Here is a 20,545-nt window from a genome sequence, read left to right as displayed (position 1 = left end):
TTGATGAAATTTGATTGTTTTATTTTCTTACAGTGAACTATCTTCATGGAGCTCTCATGGGGGATCCAGATAGCCCTTAGAGGTTAAGGTGACCAGTGCTGAGGTAGGGTACAGGGGGCTCTGGGAGCCTGGGGGATACCCTTGACCTGGCCCAGCACAGAAAGCAGAATGGACTGTGTTCCCATTGTGGCTTGGCTGCAGGCTGATTAATGAACTGTTCTGAGCCAAAATTGCCTTACCTGTTAAAACCTATTTTGAGAACTGTTCTGAGGATCAAACAAAATGCTTACGGTGAGGTGACCTGGCATCGCCTGACCATTGGACAGGCTCTGGGTGAGACCATGCTTTTGCAGCTGTGGTCTTCATGAAAACAGGCATCAGGGCAGTGTTTCTCTTCCATGGCTGCGCGATGCAATTGCCTGGGGAGTTCTTAAAAATACAGATGCCTGGTTCCTCCTCCAGGAGATTTTGATTTGAACTATCAAGGTGGGGTCTGACAGTGGTATTTTAAAAAAAGGAACCCAGGTGAATTGAATGTGTTGCAAGGTAAAATACCATTGGTTTTGTAAGAAGGGACAGAGAAAAACTGAATAAATAAGATAATTCAGATGGTGACACATGTTTAAAATGGAAATAGATAAGATGAGGTGATGGAGAATGACTAGGATGGTTGGGGTGGGATCTTGGGGGAGATTGCACTCAAACTAAGTCTTGGGAAGTGTAGGTGCTTAATTTACAGGGCTGCTTCTTCTTTCCCTTATACTACTGGTTCTCCAACTTGGCTGCACATTGGAATCACTGAGGGCGTTTTAAAAAATTAATGCCTGGCTCCCATCACTAGAGATCTGATTTAGTTGGGGCTGAGGCCATGCATAACATATATTTACCATTGCAGCCATTACTCTGGATTCATTCTGTCTCTATAGATTGGCCTGTTCTTATTCACAATAACCAAATGTGGAAGTACCCAGATGTGCACCAATGGGTAAGTGCATAAACAAAATGTCCATATAATGGGACATTATTCAAAATATAAAAAAGAATGAAACTCTGATATATGCTACACTATTATTTTTTTTAATCCTCACCTGAGGATCTTTTTTCACTAATATTAGAGAATGGAAGAGAGAGGGAAAGACAAAGAGAAACATCGATGTGAAAGATGACCAGGGCCCAGGCCGAGGAGGAGCCTGCAATCGAGGTACGTACCCTTGACCGTAATCAAACCTGGGACTCTTTGGTCTGCAGGCTGAGGCCCTGTCTACTGAGCCAGACTGGGTAAGGCCTATGCTACATTATTGATGGATCTTGGAAGCATTATGCTCAGCTAAAGAAGCCAGATACAAAAGGCCACATAGTATGTGGTGAGATAGGATTTTTAGAAGCCTCAGATGACTGTGATCACCATAGCTTTCCAAGCACTGCCTTATACTATATTGCATTTCAATCAGTAAAAGATTGATGCCCAGATAGATATGGGTGACACTGTTCACAATTACATTTAGCAATGACATCCCAAACCTGAAAGAAACTTATTTCGCAAGCAGATGTGAGTGAGGGTGCTCTGTCCCCAAGCTGCTCAGCTGCTCTGACTGTTGTGAAGAAAAGTGAGGGGAAGTCTGGACTCTCAGGCGGAGACTGGGAGCCGGGGAAGGCGGAGGACTGAAAGTGCACGCGCGCCAGTGCGCACAAAGGCTGCGGAGGTTGCCACAGGCTTTCCCTAGTGGAAGGGAGTCAGAGACTTTTGAATGCACTGAGCCCCAGTCCTGACTGCAGTGAACCCCAGTTCCAGGCGAGCCCCTGGGGACCCAGGCTCTTGTGGGGGGAGTCTGGACTCTCGGGCGGAGACTCGGGAGCCGGGGAAGGCGGAGGAATGAAAGTGCACGCGCGCCAGTGCGCACAAAGGCTGCGGAGGTTGCCACAGGCTTTCCCTAGTGGAAGGGAGTCAGAGGCTCCTGAATGCACTGAGCCCCAGTTCTGACTGCACTGAACCCCAGTTCCAGGCGAGCCCCTGGGGACCCAGGCTCTTGTGGGGGGAGTCTGGACTCTCGGGCGGAGACTCGGGAGCCGGGGAAGGCGGAGGACTGAAAGTGCGCACGCACCAGTGCGCACAAAGGCTGCGGAGGTTGCCACAGGCTTTCCCTAGTGGAAGGGAGTCAGAGGCTCCTGAATGCACTGAGCCCCAGTTCTGACTGCAGTGAACCCCAGTTCCAGGCGAGCCCCTGGGGACCCAGGCTCTTGTGGGGGGAGTCTGGACTCTCGGGCAGAGACTCGGGAGCCGGGAAGGCAGAGGTCTGAAGGCACGCACGTGCGCGCAAGGGCAAGGCTGACGGGAAGCCAAGACTGAGGCTCCACCCCATCCAAGCTGAGCACAGAGGCTATTGCAATTTGGCAAGTCTAATCCTATAAGGCTGTCTCCAGCACTGAACTTCTCCCAGCATAGACACAGTGATCCTTACAGCCAACTGGCCTGGAGGTCACTTCTTCCCAGTGATACCAACAACAATCGAGATTTAATTACAACAAGGCTGTACACACAGTCCACAAAGGGGTGCACCAAGAGTGTCCACCTCAGGTTAACTGGGGAGGCCGACCCACTGGGCCATATTGGAAACCTAGCACACAAATCTACCTTACCAACTCAGGGAAGCAGTGAAAATGCGGTGTCAAAGAATCAGATTACAAACGAAAGAAATGGAGGAAAACAAACGACTGGATATAGAATTCAAAACCACGGTTATAAGGCTTTTTAAGAATATCCTAGAAAAGGCCGATAAATATAACGAGACCCTCAAAGATATGAAAAAGGACCAACTAGAAATTAAACATACACTGACTGAAATAAAAAATATTATACAGAGACCCAAAAACAGACAAGAGGAACACAAAAATCAAGTCAAAGAATTGAATTACAAAGAAGCAAAAAACACTCAACCGAAAAAGCAAAAAGCAAAAAAAAAAAAATCCAAAAAGTTGAAGATAATGTAAGAAGACTCTGGGACAACTTCAAGCATACCAACATCAGAATTATGGGGGTGCCAGAAGAAGAGAGAGAGCAAGATACTGAAAACCTATTTGAAGAAATAATGAACAAAAACTTCCCACACCTGGTGAAAGAAATAGACTTACAAGTCCAGGAAGCCCACAGAACCCCAAACAAAAGGAATCCAAAGAGGACCACCCCAAGACACATCATAATTAAAATGCCAAGAGCAAAAGACAAAGAGAGAATATTAAAAACAGCAAGAGAAAAACAGTTAATTACCTACAAGGGAGCACCCATACGACTGTCAGCTGATTTCTTAACAGAAAATATGCAGGCCAGACGGGAGTGGCAAGAAATTTTCAATGTGATGAATAGCAAGAACCTACAACCAAGATTACTCTACCCAGCAAAGCTATCATTCAGAATTGAAGGGCAGATAAAGAGTTTCACAGACAAGAAAAAGCTAAAGGAGTTCATCACCACCAAACCAGTATTATATGAAATGCTGAAAGGTATTCTTAAAGAAGAGGAAGAAGAAAAAAGTAAAGAGAAAAATTATGAACAACAAATACATATCTATCAACAAGTGAACCTAAAAATCAAGGGAATTAAAAACCTGAGGGACAGAATAATCTGGTGAATATAATAGAATCAGGGGCATAGAAACGGAGTGGACTGATAATTCTCAGGGGGAAAGGGGTATGGGGGTTCATGAAGAGAATGGACAAAAATCATACACCTTTGGATGAGGACAGTGGGGGGGAGGTAAGGGCAGAAGGTGCGGTGGGAAAGGGGTGGAGGGGAGCTATGGGGGGAAAAAGGAGATATAATTGTAATAATCTGAATAAAGATTTATTTTAAAAATAAAATAAAATAAAAAAAAAAGAAAAAAGAAAAGTGAGGGGAGATGCTTCACTGAGCATGCACTTGCTTCCTGAGCACCACTTTTCGTGAGTTTGCAGGCATGGTGGGCGTGCTCTGCTTTCGCACACTGCCAGAGAATGGCCATCTACCCAAAGAGCTCATGCTCATCCCCTGGACACATGCATGAACTCATCTTTGCAGCGATTGATCCCTTTCCTTGCTCAATGCCTCTATTTTCATTTGTGTCACCAGCCGATGGTTCCATTTGAACCTCACGTCCTGACCTCTGAGGCACCCTTTGCCTATGGAGCTGCAGCGGTGAGAACTCATTGTGATGAAAGGAGGTGGTGTTGCTTAAAGACTTCTTGTCATTCCAGGCTCCCTCGGAGGGTAAATAACCCAGGGCACCTGACAAGACAAGACTTAGTTGGTATCTTGTTCAACAGGATTTTATCAGCCACAGTCAGGGAAGACACCCATGTTTACCAAGAGTTCCTTCCCTTTAGGAACATATTAACATTTTGCAAACCACTGAGCTTGCAATAGAACGGGGAGTATAGGCAAGCAGCTCTCATTTCTCAGGCACCCACTCCGAGCATTTGAAGGATGGGAACTTTGTGCTGATGACTGTGAGATTGCACAGAGAAAACAGGGTTAGAAAAGTGAAGTAAGTTGGCTCAAAAGTGGCAGCTCTCTCAGACTCCTGAGTCCACTTATTGTTCTTCATTCTGACCAAAGACTCAGATCAAAGAAAAAGAAATTTAAAAAGGGCTTAGCTGTTCTCTCAACTCCAGCCTGAGGATGTCACATGAGCTTAGCAGAATAAGTGAGCCGCCCAAGTTTCTCAGGGTGACCTGAAGCAGGTTTGGAAACCAAAGAGTTCTCTCTCCGACCTTCTCTACATGGCCTGGGCATACATCTTTTATTGCAGAGTGTAAGGCAGTGGTTCGAAAGCTTTGCTTATATGACATAACAGTTATCTGAGGCTTTTAAAAATCTTGTGACAACACATACTATGTGGCTTTTTGTGTCTGGCTCCTTTAGCTGAGCATGCTTTTAAGAACCATCCATAGTGTACCATATACCAGAGCTTCCTTCTTTTTTATGTCTTGAATAATATCCCATTGTATATAGCTAGACTATGTTTTGTGTATGCACTCATCCATTGATAGGCATTTTTTCTTTTTTATTTATTTCTTTTCTTTTTTATTATTTAAAGTATTACAAATAGTAGTACACATGTCTCCTTTCTTTTCCCCAATTGACCTTCCCCCAGTCTCCCCTACCCCCCGGCATATGCCCTCACCCAAGTCCCAGTGTCTTGCGTCCATTGGTTATGCTTATATGCATGCATACAAATCCTTCAGTTGATCTCTTACCTCCCTCCCGCCCCCCAACCATCCTCAGCTTTCCCGCTGTCATTTGACAGTCTGTTCAATGCTTACTGCCTCTGTATCTATTTTTGTTCATCATTTTATAATGTTCTTTATTATCCATAAATGAGTGAGATCATGTGGTATTTTTCTTTCACTGACTGGCTTATTTCACTTAGCATAATGCTCTCCAGTTCCATCCATGTTGTTGCAAATGGTAAGAATTCCTTTTTTTATGGCAGCATAGTATTCCATTGTGTAGATGTACCACAGTTTTCTAATCCATTCATCTGCTGATGGACATTTAAGCTGTTTCCAAATCTTAGCTATTGTAAATTGTATATATATGCTGTCTACAGGTGACCCACCTCAGAGCAAGGGATTCACACAGACTGAAAGTAAAGGGATGGAAAAATATCTATCAGGCAAATGGAAAAAAAAAAAAAGCTGGGGTAGCAATACTTATATCTGACAAAATAGACCTCAAAGTGAAGACCATAACAAGAGACAAGAAAGGCCACTTCATAATTCTAAAGGGATTGATACAACAAGAGGATATAACTCTGGTAAACATATATGCACCCAATGCAGGAGCACCCAAATACATAAAAAAACTTCTGGAAGATACCAGGAGTGAGATTGACAGCAACACAATCATAGTAGGAGACTTTAGTACTCCATTAACATCACTGGATAAATCCTCTAGACAAAAAATCAGCAAAGAAACTTCAATTCTAAACAACTCACTAGATCAGATAAACTTAATCAACATCTTTAGAACATTCCACCCCAAAACTACAGAATATACATTCTTCTCAAGTGCACATGGGACATTTTCAAAGATAGACCACTTATTGGGAGACAGGCAAAATCTCTCCAAATTCAAGAGGATCTAAATCATATCAAGTATCTTCTCAGATCACAATGGCATAAAATTAGTTATCAACTACAGTAAAAACAATCACAAAAATTCAAACACTTGGAGGCTGAATAGCATACTATTAAACAATGAGTGGGTTACCAAAGAGATCAAGGAAGAAATAAAACACATCCTCAAAACAAACGACAATGAAAACACAATAATCCAAAATCTTTGGGACACAATGAAAGCAGTACTGAGAGGGAAGTTCATAGCATTACAGGCCTACCTCAAAAAAACAAGAAAAACTGATAATAAACCATCTAACTCTGCAACTTGAAGAATTAGAAAGAGAGCAACAAGAAAAGCCCAGAGTGAGCAGAAGGAAGGAAATAATAAAGATCAGAGTGAAAATAAATGACATAGAGACCAAAAAAACAAAAAACAAAAAAACACCAAAAGATCAATGAAACCAAGAGCTGGTTCTTTGAAAGGATAAACAAGATTGATGAACCTCTAGCCAGGCTCACCAAGAAGCAAAAAGAGAGGACCCAAATAAACAAAATCAGAAATGAAAGAGGTGAAATAACAGCAGACCCCACAGAAACACAAAGAATTGTAAAAAAAATACTATGAGCAACTCTACTCCAACAAACTGGTCAACCTAGAAGAAATGGACATATTCCTAAAAAAATATGACCTTCCAAAACTCATCTGGGAGGAATAAAAAAATCTGAATAGGCCAATAACTATGAAGCAAATTGAAGCAGTAATAAAAAATCTTCCAACAAGTAAAAGCCCTGGATCAGATGGCTTCACAGGAAAGTTTTACCAAACATTCAAAGAAGAAATAAAACCTATCTTCCTCATACTATTCCAAAAAATGCAAGAGGAAGGAGCACTTCCAAGGTCTTTCTACAAAGCCAACATTACCCTAATCCCAAAACCAGATAAAGACAATACACAGAAAGAGAATTACAGGCCAATGTCCCTCATGAACATAGAAGCCAAATTCCTCAACAAAATTCTAGCAAATCAAATCCAGCATTACATTAGAAAGATCATACACCATGACCAAGTGGGTTTATTCTGGGGATGCAAGAATGGTACAATATCTGCAAAGCAGTAAGTGTGATTCACTATATAAACAAACTGAGAGATAAAAACCATATAATCATATCCATTGATGCAGAAAAAGCACTTGACAAAATCCAACACCCTTTCTTGATAAAAACCCTCAGCAAGGTGGGAATAGAAGGATCATATCTCAACATAATAAAAGCCATATATGACAAACCCACAGCCAACATCATACTCAATGGGCAAAAACTAAAACCATTTTCACTAAGAACAGGAACAAATCAGGGATGCCCACTCTCACCACTCCTGTTCGACATAGTACTGGAAGTACTAACCATTGCAATCAGACAAGAAGAAGAAATAAAAGGCATCCAAATTGGAAAAGAAGAAGTAAAACTGTCCTTATTCGCAGATGACATGATACTGTACATAGAAAACCCCAAAGACTCCATAAAAAACTATTAGACTTAATAAATGAATTCGGCAGTGTAGCAGGATACAAAATAAACACCCAGAAGTCTATGGCTTTTCTATACACCAATAATGAACTTACAGAAAGAGAAATTAAAAAAGCAATCCCATTTACCATTGCAACAAAAATAGTTAAAATACCTAGGAATAAGCTTAACCAAGGAGATAAAGGACCTATACTCAGAAAATTTTAGAACGCTTAAAAATGAGATAGAGGAAGACATGAACAAATGGAAGAACATACCATGTTCATGAATTGGTAGAATCAACATCATTAAAATGTCCATACTACCCAAAGCAATCTATAAATTCAATGCAATCCCCATTAAAATACCAACGGCATACTTCAGAGACCTAGAACAAATTCTCCACAAATTCATCTGGAATAAAAAAAGAGGTTCAGTTCTGTCTCCTTGGTAGCCTATGCCCCCATGGCCTCCACGCCCAGCACCTGCCTTGGGATCCCCTGGCCTGCTGGCGGGGCCCCAGAACTGATCACATATCTCCGGGATCTCAGGTTTCTTCTCCAGGCAGGGCCCAGCTCACACAATTGGGCGAGAGACAGATCCATGGTACCAGCCACCATGAGGCTTCAAGCTCAGCATGAAAAGAAAGCTTAGGCAACAGCTGAGGGCAATTGGATTGTGAGAAGAGGATCCCTCTTGGCACAAAAGGCAAGAGGGGCCAATATAGAATGCTCAGGTGCCTTCCCAGTGCCTTAATTCCTTCTGAAAGGGATTAAGTCCTTTCATGTCCTCTTTATTTTATTTATTTATTTTTTTAAATTGCTGCCAAACATTCCAAGAATTAGTTTGTAAGTTTGTTTGGGATAATTGTACAATATGCTGTTGTAAAATATCTAAAATTATAATGACATTGTAGAATAATATCATGTAAGGATATTCTTTGCTCTAGGCCATGGCAATTCAATTTCAAACTGGCTGACAATTTCTTTTTGTAACTTTATATAAACTTTGTCAGGGAATATGTTTGTATATTTTCAGAAAACAACTCCAAGACCATGTGGATTCCTGCAACAGAGAGGAATTGACAGGTCTGCTCCAACCACGAAGACAAGAGGAGAAACAGTCCAGAGATGGGAGACGCTGACGACGCCTTGCCACGCTAGCAGTCAGAAGCTGTGCGACGCAGCAAGTTGCCTAGGACCAAACCAGAGAGGGTCGGACCTGCATTGCCACCATGTGCCCACCATCCAGATATCATTGCTGACATGTACACATAAGGAACTGTTTGACATTGAAACGGGGACTCAGAACTGTTGGACATGGAAATTGGGACTCAAACATTTTTTGTTATTATATGTTTATTTCTAGTCTGCAGAGGCAAGATTTTTTAAAGGAAAGAAAAGGGGAAAAAATAGATACAGAAGCAAAGAAACATTGAACAGACTGTCAAACTACAGCGGGAAGGCAGAGGAGGTTTTGGGGTGGGGGGGCTGTAAGAGATCAACTGAAGGACTTGTACGCATGCATATAAGCATAACCAATGGATAAAAGACACTGGGGGGGGGCAGGTAAAGGCATGTACTGGGGGGAAGGGGAGGCTGGGGGGAGGTCAATGGGGGAAAAAAAAGAGACATATGTACTACTATTTGTAATACTTCAAACAATTAAAAAAAATTAAAAAAAAGAAATGTAGGTTTATTTTAATAGAGACATGCTGAATACAAAGTGCTGAAATAGATGACTAATTGTTAACATAAAATAATAGAACATTTTAATAAAAATTAATATTTTTAATATTTTTCTTGAACATTAACTTACCAGACACTGAATAACTGCACAAATTAATAAGTGTAACACAAATAAACATATTTTTCTTGTTCTCTGAAAAAAAAAAAAAGACCCTGAATAGCTGCAGCAATCTTGAGAAAGAAGAACAATGTTGGAGGCATCACAATACCAGATATCAAGCTATACTACAAAGCCATTTTTCTCAAAACTGCCTGGTACTGGCACAAGAACAGACATATAGACCAGTGGAACAGAACAGAGAACCCAGAAATCGACACAAGCCATTATGCGCAATTAATATTTGACAAATGAGGCAAGAACATACAATGGAGTCAAGACAGTTTCTTCAATAAATGGTGTTGGGAAAACTGGACAGATACTTGCAAAAAAAAAGTGAAACTAGACCACCAACTTACACCATACACAAAAATAAACTCAAAATGGATAAAGGACTTAAACATAAGATGGGAAACCATAAAAATGTTAGAAGAAGCCATAGGCAACAAAATAGCAGACATTTGTCGTAGCATTGATAGGTATTTGTGTCGCTTCCACCTTTTGGTTACTGTGAATAAGAATAGACTGGTCTATAGAGACAGAATGAATCCAGAGTCATGGGTGCAAGGACTGGTAGGAAAGAATGGACTGTTTAATGGGTATGGGTTTTCCATTTGGGCCAGAGAGAGTAGCTATTTATTTATTTATTTATTTATTTATTTATTTTTGATCTGGAATTTTCTGGCCTGGTCCACTCTGGGGCATCCATGTCTCAGTTGCTCCCATCTACCAATTTGCTGTAGATGTGTGTGTATAATGATGGCTGCTGTGCTATTAATGAGGTATGAGATGAAGATAAAAGACTAATTATCATGTATTAATGACATGAACTAGCAGAAATGGCAATTGTGCTTACTCTTGAAAAGAAGTCAAAAACATGTTTTCATGTTCAGAAATGGGTGAGCAAAGAGATGGAAACAAATGAGTGAGATAGAATCTCAGCCAGTGTATGAAAAGGTGCCTGGGTGGAAAATTGCTACTGGAAATGGATTACAATAGAATTGCCTATGATTGTTCAAACCTTGAAACATCTCTGGCTCTAAATCTATCCTAGGAGGAAGTGAACTTTGAACTCTGCACCCTCCCGCCCCAAGGTTTCATCTCTTATGCCCACTTAAGATGTATTTTTGGAGAGGGTGAACAAGGAAGACCCTCCAGGAGCAAAGCCAGAAGTCATGGAGGATAGTGGACAAGGACATTTCTCTAAAAGAGAAGAAGGAAGTAGAAAAGTAAAACTTTAAGTCCACCCTTAGCTTATCCAAATTCTCATCATGCCTAAACATGCATATCACACATGACACTTAGAAAACCTCTTGCATCCTGAGAAAACTACACAAAAAAGTGTATCTGGTCTTTTCTTAAATTGCTCAATAGTTTTGCTTAACACTAAACCCTAAATAGATTAAATATTGGGCCCTGTGGTAGGCAGCTTCTAACATTGCTCTCTATGGTCCCATCTCCTGGTATTCTCTCTCCTTTTGTGTGACCTGCTCACCTTGAGTGTGGACTGGACCTAGTGATTTACTTCTTTTTTTGTTTGATAAATATATTTACTAGATTTTATTTTTAAACTTTATTTTTGTTGTTGATGTTTATAGATGTCCCCATTTCTCCCACTCCCCACCCTTTGCCCACCTCCACCTAGCCCTCACCCCCTTCCCTCTGGTCATCACCACACTGTTGTCTGTGTCTATGAGTTATGAATATAGGTTCTTTGGCTGATCCCTTCACCTTCTTTCATCCATTTACTAGATTTTAAATGGTGAGATTAAATCATGGGTTTATCCTCTGCTTCTGAAAATAGAACTGCTAACTGAGGAAGTCCCTGGAGGCTGAAAGACCAATACCTTGACTGGGATTAATTATTATTTTATTATTTATTTTTTTGTTTTGCTAATCCTTGCCAGAGAATATTTTTTCCCATTGATTTTTTAAAAGAGAAAATGGAAGGGATGGGGAGAGACAGAGAGAAAGAGAAACATTGATGTGAGAGGGACACACCGACTGGTTGCCTCCCACATGCACCCTGATCGGAGTGGGGGATCAAGCCTGCAACCAAGGTATTTGCCCTTGACCGGAATCAAACCCATGACCTTTCAGTCCACAGGCTCATGCTCTAACAATTGAATCAAACTGGCTAGGGCTGATTACTCTTTCCTTCTGAGAGCAGCTGCTCCATACAGAATCTAGCTCTCACCACATAAGGACCACTCTTTCAATCAATGTGACCCCTTTGTTCAAGCTGAGCCTCTCCATCTTGTATTTATCCTCACTAAGCCTTCTGGTTACTGGTTGTTTTTCTCACTCTACTGATGTATTGATGTCTGTTTCATTGTTTCAGGTTATATTTCACTGAGTCTTTCATTAGAAGTGTCCCTTCTATTTATCTGGTGAATGAAGTGGCTCACTTTTAACGAATAGAATATGACAACATTGACAGAATGTCTCTTCTGAGGTTAGATTATAAGAAGCCTATGACTTCTATTGTGTTCTCTCCCTGGCTTGTCTCACTTGCCTTGTTTTTTTTTTTTTTTTTGGGTGCAAAAAGAAAGAGATTTATTCAGGTGACAACCTGGGAGAATGGTGGACTCTTGTCTCAAAGATCATCTCCTTGCTTGCCTTGGTTTTCACATGTTGAGGACATGAGCTGCATGTTGGGGAGGCCCATGCGGAAGGAATGGAGGGCAGTCTCTGGCCAACAGCCTGTGAGGAACTGAATCCTGCCACAACCTTGTGAGTGAGGCTGGAAGAGCAGCCTCCCCCAGTCAAGCTTTCCAATGAGACCACAGCCCCACCTACCATTTTGACTTCAGCTTTGTAAGAGGACTGAGAGATAATAAATGTTGTTTCAAGCCACTGAGTTTTTGGATTATTTTTTCATAGCACTAGATAATGAATACAGGCCCATATGTTTCTGACTTCTTAAAAGAAGACAATGTACCTGTTTTGCTGATATTTTGCAGTACTGGCACCTACACAGGACCACAGTGAGGAACTATTATTTTTCCTCCACCAATTAGAATGTTGAACATAATAACCAAACTTTTGTGGGTTTAGCTTTTAAATATATGTCAAATATTATTATTATTTTAAAGTTCTTCATTGTTGAAAGTATTATATATGTCTCCTTTCCCCCCCATTGACCTCTGTCCGCCAGATCCTGCCCCCCAGCACGTGTCTCCACCCTGCTATTGTCTGTGTCCATTGGTCATGCTCATATGCATCAAATCTTGTTTTTGAGAGCCAGTTCTCTGAAGGTGAGATTCTCTTGCAGTTAACCAAACAAAATAGGTTTTAAATTTACTCCCATTTTTTTAAAACTATTACAAAATAGGTTTCAAATTTACTCCCATTTTTTTTAAACTATTACAAAAATTGAGCCACAATTGACATATAACATTGTGTTAGTTTAAGGGATACAGGAATACCTCATCTTGTTTACTTATTTATTTAAATTTTTACTGAATTTACTGGGATGACACTGGTTAATAAAATGATATAGATTTTGAACAGAAAAATGACTAGAAGGAACCAAGATGGCAGCGTAAGTAAACACCAGTACTCACTGCCTCCCACAACCACATCAAAATTACAAGTAAAATACAGAACAACCATCATTCAGAACCACCTGAAAGCTAGCAGAATGGAAATTCTACAACTAGAAAAGTAAAGAAGAAAGCACAGAGAGACTGGTAGGAGGGGTGGAGGTGCAGAATGGCTAGTCCGACATCACATTGGTGTTTTTTTTTTTTTTGTTTGTTTGTTTTTAAATCAGGAGAGATATTGTGACTGCAGAGGCCTTTGTGAGGAGCAAGGAGTCCCAGACCCACACCAGACCCCATAGCACAGGGTTTCAGTACTGGGAAGAGAAGTCCCAGTAACTTCGTAACTTTGGGCTGTGAAAACCAGCAGGGATTGTGGCTGAGTGACACGGAGGCTGCTGGAGACCTAGGGAGTTTCTCTTAAAGGGCTGGCACATGAATTATTTGGACTCGATACTTCTGGGCTCCAATGCTGGGGCAGAGGCTTGAAAGGAACTTAGGACATTCAGAGAGGAACTGAATTGTCTGGCATGGGGGCAGAAACTTGGGGGCGGCTTTCTTCCTGATGGGGGTGCTTGCAGGGGTCATTGTTCCTATGTTGAGACCTCCCCTGCCACAGAGCTGACTGGCAGCCATATCTGAGTTTCTATCAGCCTGGCTTACACTGTTTGCCTGGTGATTCCCTGAGACCCCAGCCCATTCAATTTGCAGCTGCAACCAAGCTGTTTGCAGTGGCTTTTCCATATGATTGGCTTGTCCTGGTTCAGGCTTCAGACTTTCCTAAAATCTCTTAAACAAGCAGCAGCTGACATCATCATGCCCCATACATATCAATAAGAGGCCCAAGACCTGGCACTAGCACCAGTCTACCTTACTTCACAGCTGGGCCTTGCCTGGAGGCTTCCAAGCCCAATACAAAATAGCAGACATCTGAAGATCATTCTGTAGCTTCTACTGGGTGGTCCCAGATGGTGGCTGGCTTTGCACCTCCTAGGAGGCCCCAGAGCCAGTGCTCCTGGTGGACAGCTTCAGACCACAGCAGATTACAACTCTACACGTTCACAAGTGACACACTCAAGGGGCAGACTCAGTGAGCACTAAAGCCCCATTGAAGCAAGTCCTGAACTTTAGGGGTGTTTCCTGCACAGTAGCTCTCCCACTGTAGTTGTAGCTGGTCCTCACAGTCAATTGGCCTGGATGCCAATTCCTCCCAGTGACTCCAATTGCAATCAAGGCTCAACTACAATAAGACTTTGCACACAGCCCACACAGGTGACTGGGGAGTCTAAGCCACTTGGCTCTATAAGACACCTATTACACAAGGCCACTCTACCAATTCCAGGAGACATAGCAGCTCTACCTAATGTGTAGAAACAAACATAGGGAAGCAGCCAAAATGCAGAGACAAAGAAACATGTCTCAAATGAAAAAAATGGAAGCATGCAAACTACTGGATACAGAGTTCAAAACAATGTTTATAAGTTGCTCAAGGATCTTAATGAGAGCTTCAAGGGACTTAGTGAGACTTTCAAGGTTCTTAGTGAGAATTTCAAAGACATGAAAAAGAGTCAATCAGAAATTAAGCATGCACTAACTGAAATAAAGAAGAATTTACAGGGATTCCACAGTAGATTAGAAGATTCTGAGAATCAAATCAATGATTTCAAATACGAGGAAGCAAAAACCACCCAATCAGAAGAGCAAAAAGAAAAAAGAATCCCCAAATGTGAAGATAGTGTAAGGACCCTCTGGGACAACTTCAAATGTACCAACATTCACACTACGAGGGGTGCCGGAAGGAGAGGAGAGAGAGAGAGAGCAAGATATTGAAAACCTATTTGAAGAAATAGTGACAGAATATTTCCTATACCTGGTGAAAGAAATAGATTTACAAGTCCAAGAAGCACAGAGAGTAGTCTTGGTGTATGATCTCTTTGGAGAAGTGTCTATTCAGATCCTCTGCCCATTTTTAAATTGGATCTTTTGTGTGTGTGTGTGTGTGTGTGTGTGTGTGTGTGTGTTGAGTTTTATAAGTGTTTTTTTAAAAATAAATTTTGGATATTAAACCCTTATCAGATGTATCATTGGTGAATATGTTCTCTCATTCAGCGGGTTGTCTTTTCATTGTGTTGATGGTTTTCTTTACTGTGAAAAACCTTTTTTTTAATAAGGAACGTTTCACGAATTTGTGTGTCATCCTTGCACAGAGGCCATGCTAATTTTCTTTGTATTGTTCCAATTTTAGTGTATATGCTGCCCAAGTGAGCACTGAAAAACCTTTTTAGTTTGATGTAGTCCCATTTGGTTTTTTTTCTTTTGTTTCCCTTGCCTGAGGAGATATATCAGAAAAAATATTGCTGCAATTAATATCAGAGAGTTTACAGCCTATTTTTAAGAAGTTTTATGGTTTTCTGTCTTACATTTAAATCTTAAATCCATTTCAAGTTTATTCTTATATATGATGTAAGAAAGTAGTCTAATTTATTTTTTTTGCATGTATCTGTTCAGTTTTCCCTACACCTCTTATTGAACAGGTTGTCTTTAAGCCACTGTATCTTTTTTGCATCCTCTGTCACATATTAATTGACCATTTGGCATCGGTTTATTTCTGGGCTCTTTCTTTTTTCCATTGATCTATATATCTGTTTTTATGCCAATACTATGCTATTTTGATTACTATGGCCGTGCAGTATACTTTTATATTATGTGGAATGATACCTCCAGCTTTGTTCTTCTTTCTCAGTTTTGCTTTGGCTACTCAGGGTCTTTTGTGGCTCCACATACATTTTTGGAATATTTGTTCTAGTTCTATGAAAAACGCCAATGGTGCCTTGATAGGGATTGAGTTGAATTTATAGACTTCTTTGGGTAGTATGGACATTTTAATGATGTTAATTCTTTCTTTCTATGAGCATGCTATATACTTTCATTTATTTGTATTTCTTTCCTTTTAAAAAATCTTTATTGTTGAGAGTATTAAAGATGCTCCTCTTTTTACTCTCCATTGTCCCCCTCCACCCAGTTCCCATCCTACCCCAGGCCTTCACCACCCTATTGTCTGTTTCCATAGGTAAATATGCAAACAAGTTCGTTGGTTAATCTCTTCTTGCCCCTCCCCCTTCCCTCTGAGACTTATCAGTCTGTTCCATGTTTCTATGCCTCTGGTTCTATTTTATTTAGCATTTTATTTTGTTCATTAGATTCCTTGTTCATTCATTTTGATTTTTAGGTTCAATTGTTGATAGATATGTACTTATTGCCATTTTATTTTTCATATATTTGATCTTCTTCTCCCCCTTCTTCTAACTAACTGCTTTTCCGTTGCTCTTTTTAAAATTCTCTCTTTGTCTTTAACTTTTGGCATTTTATTTATTTTTATTTTTTATTTTATTTTATTGTTTAAAGTATTACAAATAGTAATACATATGTCTCCTTTTTTCCCCCTATTAACCTTCCCCCAGTCTCCCCTACAACTTTTGGCATTTTAATTATGTGTCTTGGTGGGGTCCTCTTTGGGTTCCTCTTTTTTGGGACTCTCTGAACTTCCTGAAGTTGTAAGTCTGCTTCTTTCACCAGGTATGGGAAGTTTTCTGTCATTAATTCTTCAAAAACGTTTTCAATATGTTGCTCCTTCTGGCACCCTCATAATGTGAATGTTGTTATACTTGAAGTTGTCCCAGAGGCTCCTTACACTATCTTCATACTTGGGGATTCTTTTTTCTTTTTGCTCTTCTGATTGGGTGTTTTTTTACTTTCTAATATTCCAAATCATTTATTTGATTATCAAAATCCTCTACTCTCCTATGGGAGCCCTGTAAACTCTTTTTTATTTCATTCAGTGCATCCTTCATTTCTGACTGGTCCTTTTTCATGTCTTTGAAATTCTCACTAAGATCCTTGAAAGTCTCACTAAGTCTCTTGAAGCTCTCATTAAGATACTGGACCACTGGTGGTCAGTGAGGTCTGAAAGGTTGGTGATCACTTATCTAGTAGTTTTCTTGCTTCTATTTCATTTAGTTCTTTTTCTGGAGAGTTATTCTGTTCTTTCATTTGTGACATGTTTCTTTGTCTCTGCATTTTGGTTGCTTCCCTAGTTTGTTGCTACACATTAAGTAGAGCTGCTATGTCTCCTGGAATTGGCCTTGTGTAGTAGGTGTCTTGTAGGGCCCAGTGGCTCAGCCTCCTTAGTCACCTGAGCTGGGCACTCTAGGTGCACCCCTGTGTGGGTTGTGTGCACAGTCTTGTTGTAGTTGAGCCTTGATTGCTGTTGGTGTCGCTGGGGGCTAATGACCTCCAGACCAATTGGCTGTGAGGACCAGCTGCAACTACAGTGGGAGAGCTACTGTGCAGGAGACACCCCTATAGATCAGGACTTCCTTCAATGGGGCTTTGGTGCTCACTGAGTCTGCCCCTTGAGTGTGTCGCTTGTGGATGTGTAGAGTTGTAATCTGCTGTGGTCTGAAGCTGTACACTGGGAGCGCTGACTCAGGGGCCTCCTAGGAGGTGAAAAGTCAGCCACTGTTTGGGGCCACCCAGCAGGCACCACAGAGATATCTACAGATGGTTGTTACTTGTGTTGGGCTTAGAAGTGCCCAGGCAAGGCCAAGCTGTCTTGGGCCACTTATTGATAGGTATGGGACATGCTGACAGCAACTGCTGCTTATTTGAAGGATTTTAGGAAAGTCTGAAAGCCTGAGCCAGGATAGGCCATTCATACAGAAAAGCTGCTGCAAACAGCTTGGGTGCGGCTGCAAATTGCATGGGCGGGGTCTCAGGGAATCATCAGGGTGAGGCAAACGGTGTGAGCTAGGCTGATGGAAACTCAGATATGACTGTGTCAGCTCTGCAATGGGTGAGGTCTCAGTATGGGAACAATGACCCCTGCGAGCACCCTTGTCTGGGAGAAAGCCACTCCTGAGTTCTTGTTCTGATGGTAGACAATCCAGTTCCACTCCGTATGCCCCTGGATCCCCTCAAGCTGCTGCCCCAGCTCTGGAGCTCAGAGGGAGTGAGTCCATGTAAGTTCATGTGCTGGCTCTTTAAGAGGAACTGCCTGAGGCTCCAACTGCCTCTGTGTCACTCAGCCACTTTCCCAGCCCGAAGTTACAGGGACTTCTCTTTCCATCTCTGAAACCATGGGCTGGAGTCTGGTGTGGGGTGGGGACCCCTTACACCTAAAGGGAGTCCTCTGCAGCAGAGATATACCTCCCAATTGACAAAAACACCTCGTATGGGTGTCGGAGCAGCCTGTTCCAGGCTTCCACTCTCCTACCAGTCTCGGTGCTTTCTTTACTTCTCTAGTTGTAGGACTTCCATTCAGCCAGATTTCAGGCAGTTCTGAATGATGGTGGCTCTGTATTTTAGTTGTAATTTTGATGTGCTTGTGGGAGGTGGAAAGTACCTGTGTTTACCTAGGCCACCATCTTGGGTCTGTCTTGTATTTGTATCTTCTTTTACAGTATCTTATAAATTTCTGAGTACAGGTCTTTTACCATCTTGGTTAAGTTTATTCTTCATTTTTTAAAAAAATACAATTGTACACGGGATTATTTTCTTAGTTTGATTGATGCCATATTTCAGATGAGAGCATTTTTTTTAAGCAATAAAGTGTTTTTAATTATACATTTTTAAGACATGTGAGTGCACATTTAATAGACTACAGTATTGTGTAAATATAACTTTTACATGGACTTGGAAACCAAACATTCTATATGACTCATTTAATTGTGATATTCACTTTATTGCCATGGTCTGGAACCAAACTGACAATATCTCCAAAGTATACTTGTATAACCTAGTGATTTGATAAATTTATGTTGCAATAAAATTTCCATTGTAACACTAGCTAACCCCCCTGTCATGTGACATAATGAATCATTTCTTTCAGTGGTGGGAACAATTAGGATCTAGTCTCTAAGCAAATTTAATGCTTATAATACAGTTTTGTTGTCTATAATTACTGTATGTGTGTTAGATTTTTAAGACGTATTTATCTACTAGTTGCAAGTAAGTACCTTCTAATAACATCCTGAGTTTGTCTTGAGCAAAAGAAGCTCACTTGCCTGGCTGATTTGGCTCAGTGATTGAGTGCTGGGGTTCTTGTTCCGGCATTAAGAAGGGTTCAACAATCTGGAGAAAGGCTGTGAGTAACTTAAGACTCCAGAGACAAAAGATAATTTCAAAAGGCGCTGGGGGTCAGAGGAGCCTAGATAAAGAAACTAAGTTCTCCTTGTCTCAGGACCCCTTGCTTTTTATTAACACAATTTGTCCCAAGGCAAGGTGGAGATATACACTTCAAAGGGTAGAGTTTTGTCTACAGAGTCCCATTGTCTGAATGGGGAATTGCCTGCAGCTGTTCAGGTGTTTGGCCAGTAGGAGGCAACAACATGTAGATTAAGATGCCCTGAGCTGTCTGGCAGCAAACAATCAATTTAATGCATCCTTTTCAGGTTTGGGGAAATGCCTTTAGCCATTCCCAACAGGCAATAACATATGTGACTCAGCCCTTGTTGAGTCCCCAAGTTTCATCAACCTTTTGATGAAACTCTTGCAATTATGACATGCTGGAACTGGCTTCCGGCAGTTGAGCATCAACCTATGAACCAGGAGGTAATGGTTCAATTCTTGGTGAGGGCATGTGCCCGGGTTTCTGGCTTGATCCCCAGCAGGCGGCATGTAGGAGACAGACAATCAATGATTCTCTGTCATCATTGATGTTTCTATCTCTCTCTCCCTCTCCCGTCCTCTTGGAAATCAAAAAAAAAATTTTTTTTAAAAAATATATTTTATTGATATTTTACAGAGAGGAAGGGAGAGGGATAGAGAGCTAGAAACATCCATGAGATTGACCAGCCGCCTCCCGCACACTCCTCACTGGGGATGTGCCCGCAACCAAGGTACATGCCCCTGACTGGAATCGAACCAGTGACCCTTCAGTCCTCAGGCCAATACTCTATCCACTGAGTCAAACTAGCTAGGGCAATTTCATCATAGGGGTTTTAAATCACTACTCGCCTGTTTGATTCCAACACTATATTTGATGTGTATGGGGCAGATAACTTATTGTTTAGTTTACTGACTGAAAGACTGCCATTGGACCTGTTGGAGGGAACTTCTCATCACCCAGAGGTCCTAGAGTTTGAGGTAGAAGTATTTATGATGGGACTGTGTCACCTTAAATAGAAAAACTGTTGCTCTGAAGTAACCACTCCTATCATGTTGCTGTATTTAATTTTATGTCACCTGAATTTCACCTCAATAAAAAACATTGAGCATGTGTTTTACCATTTATGGAGATGTCCTTCTATATCAGGCACTGAGGTAAACGACCTACAGCATTGTCTCAATGAATCCTGACAGCAACCTGGTGAGAGAGATACTGCTATACCCACAGTTGTATAGGTGAGAAAACAGGCTCAAAGAGGTTAAGCAAGTTGCTTAAGGTAACATAGCTAGGAAGGGTCAAGCAAGCCCAGGTCTACTTCTCTCCGGTGATGCTGTACTGCCTCCTCTGCCAGTCTCTTATTTTCCAGGAAAACTGGAAAGATAATAAGGAAGCC

This window comes from Plecotus auritus, assembly GCF_963455305.1.
Source record: "Plecotus auritus genome assembly, chromosome: 6".
NCBI lineage: Eukaryota > Metazoa > Chordata > Mammalia > Chiroptera > Vespertilionidae > Plecotus > Plecotus auritus.
The sequence above is the reverse complement of the archived record's forward strand: the minus strand, read 5'-3'. Positions refer to the sequence as shown.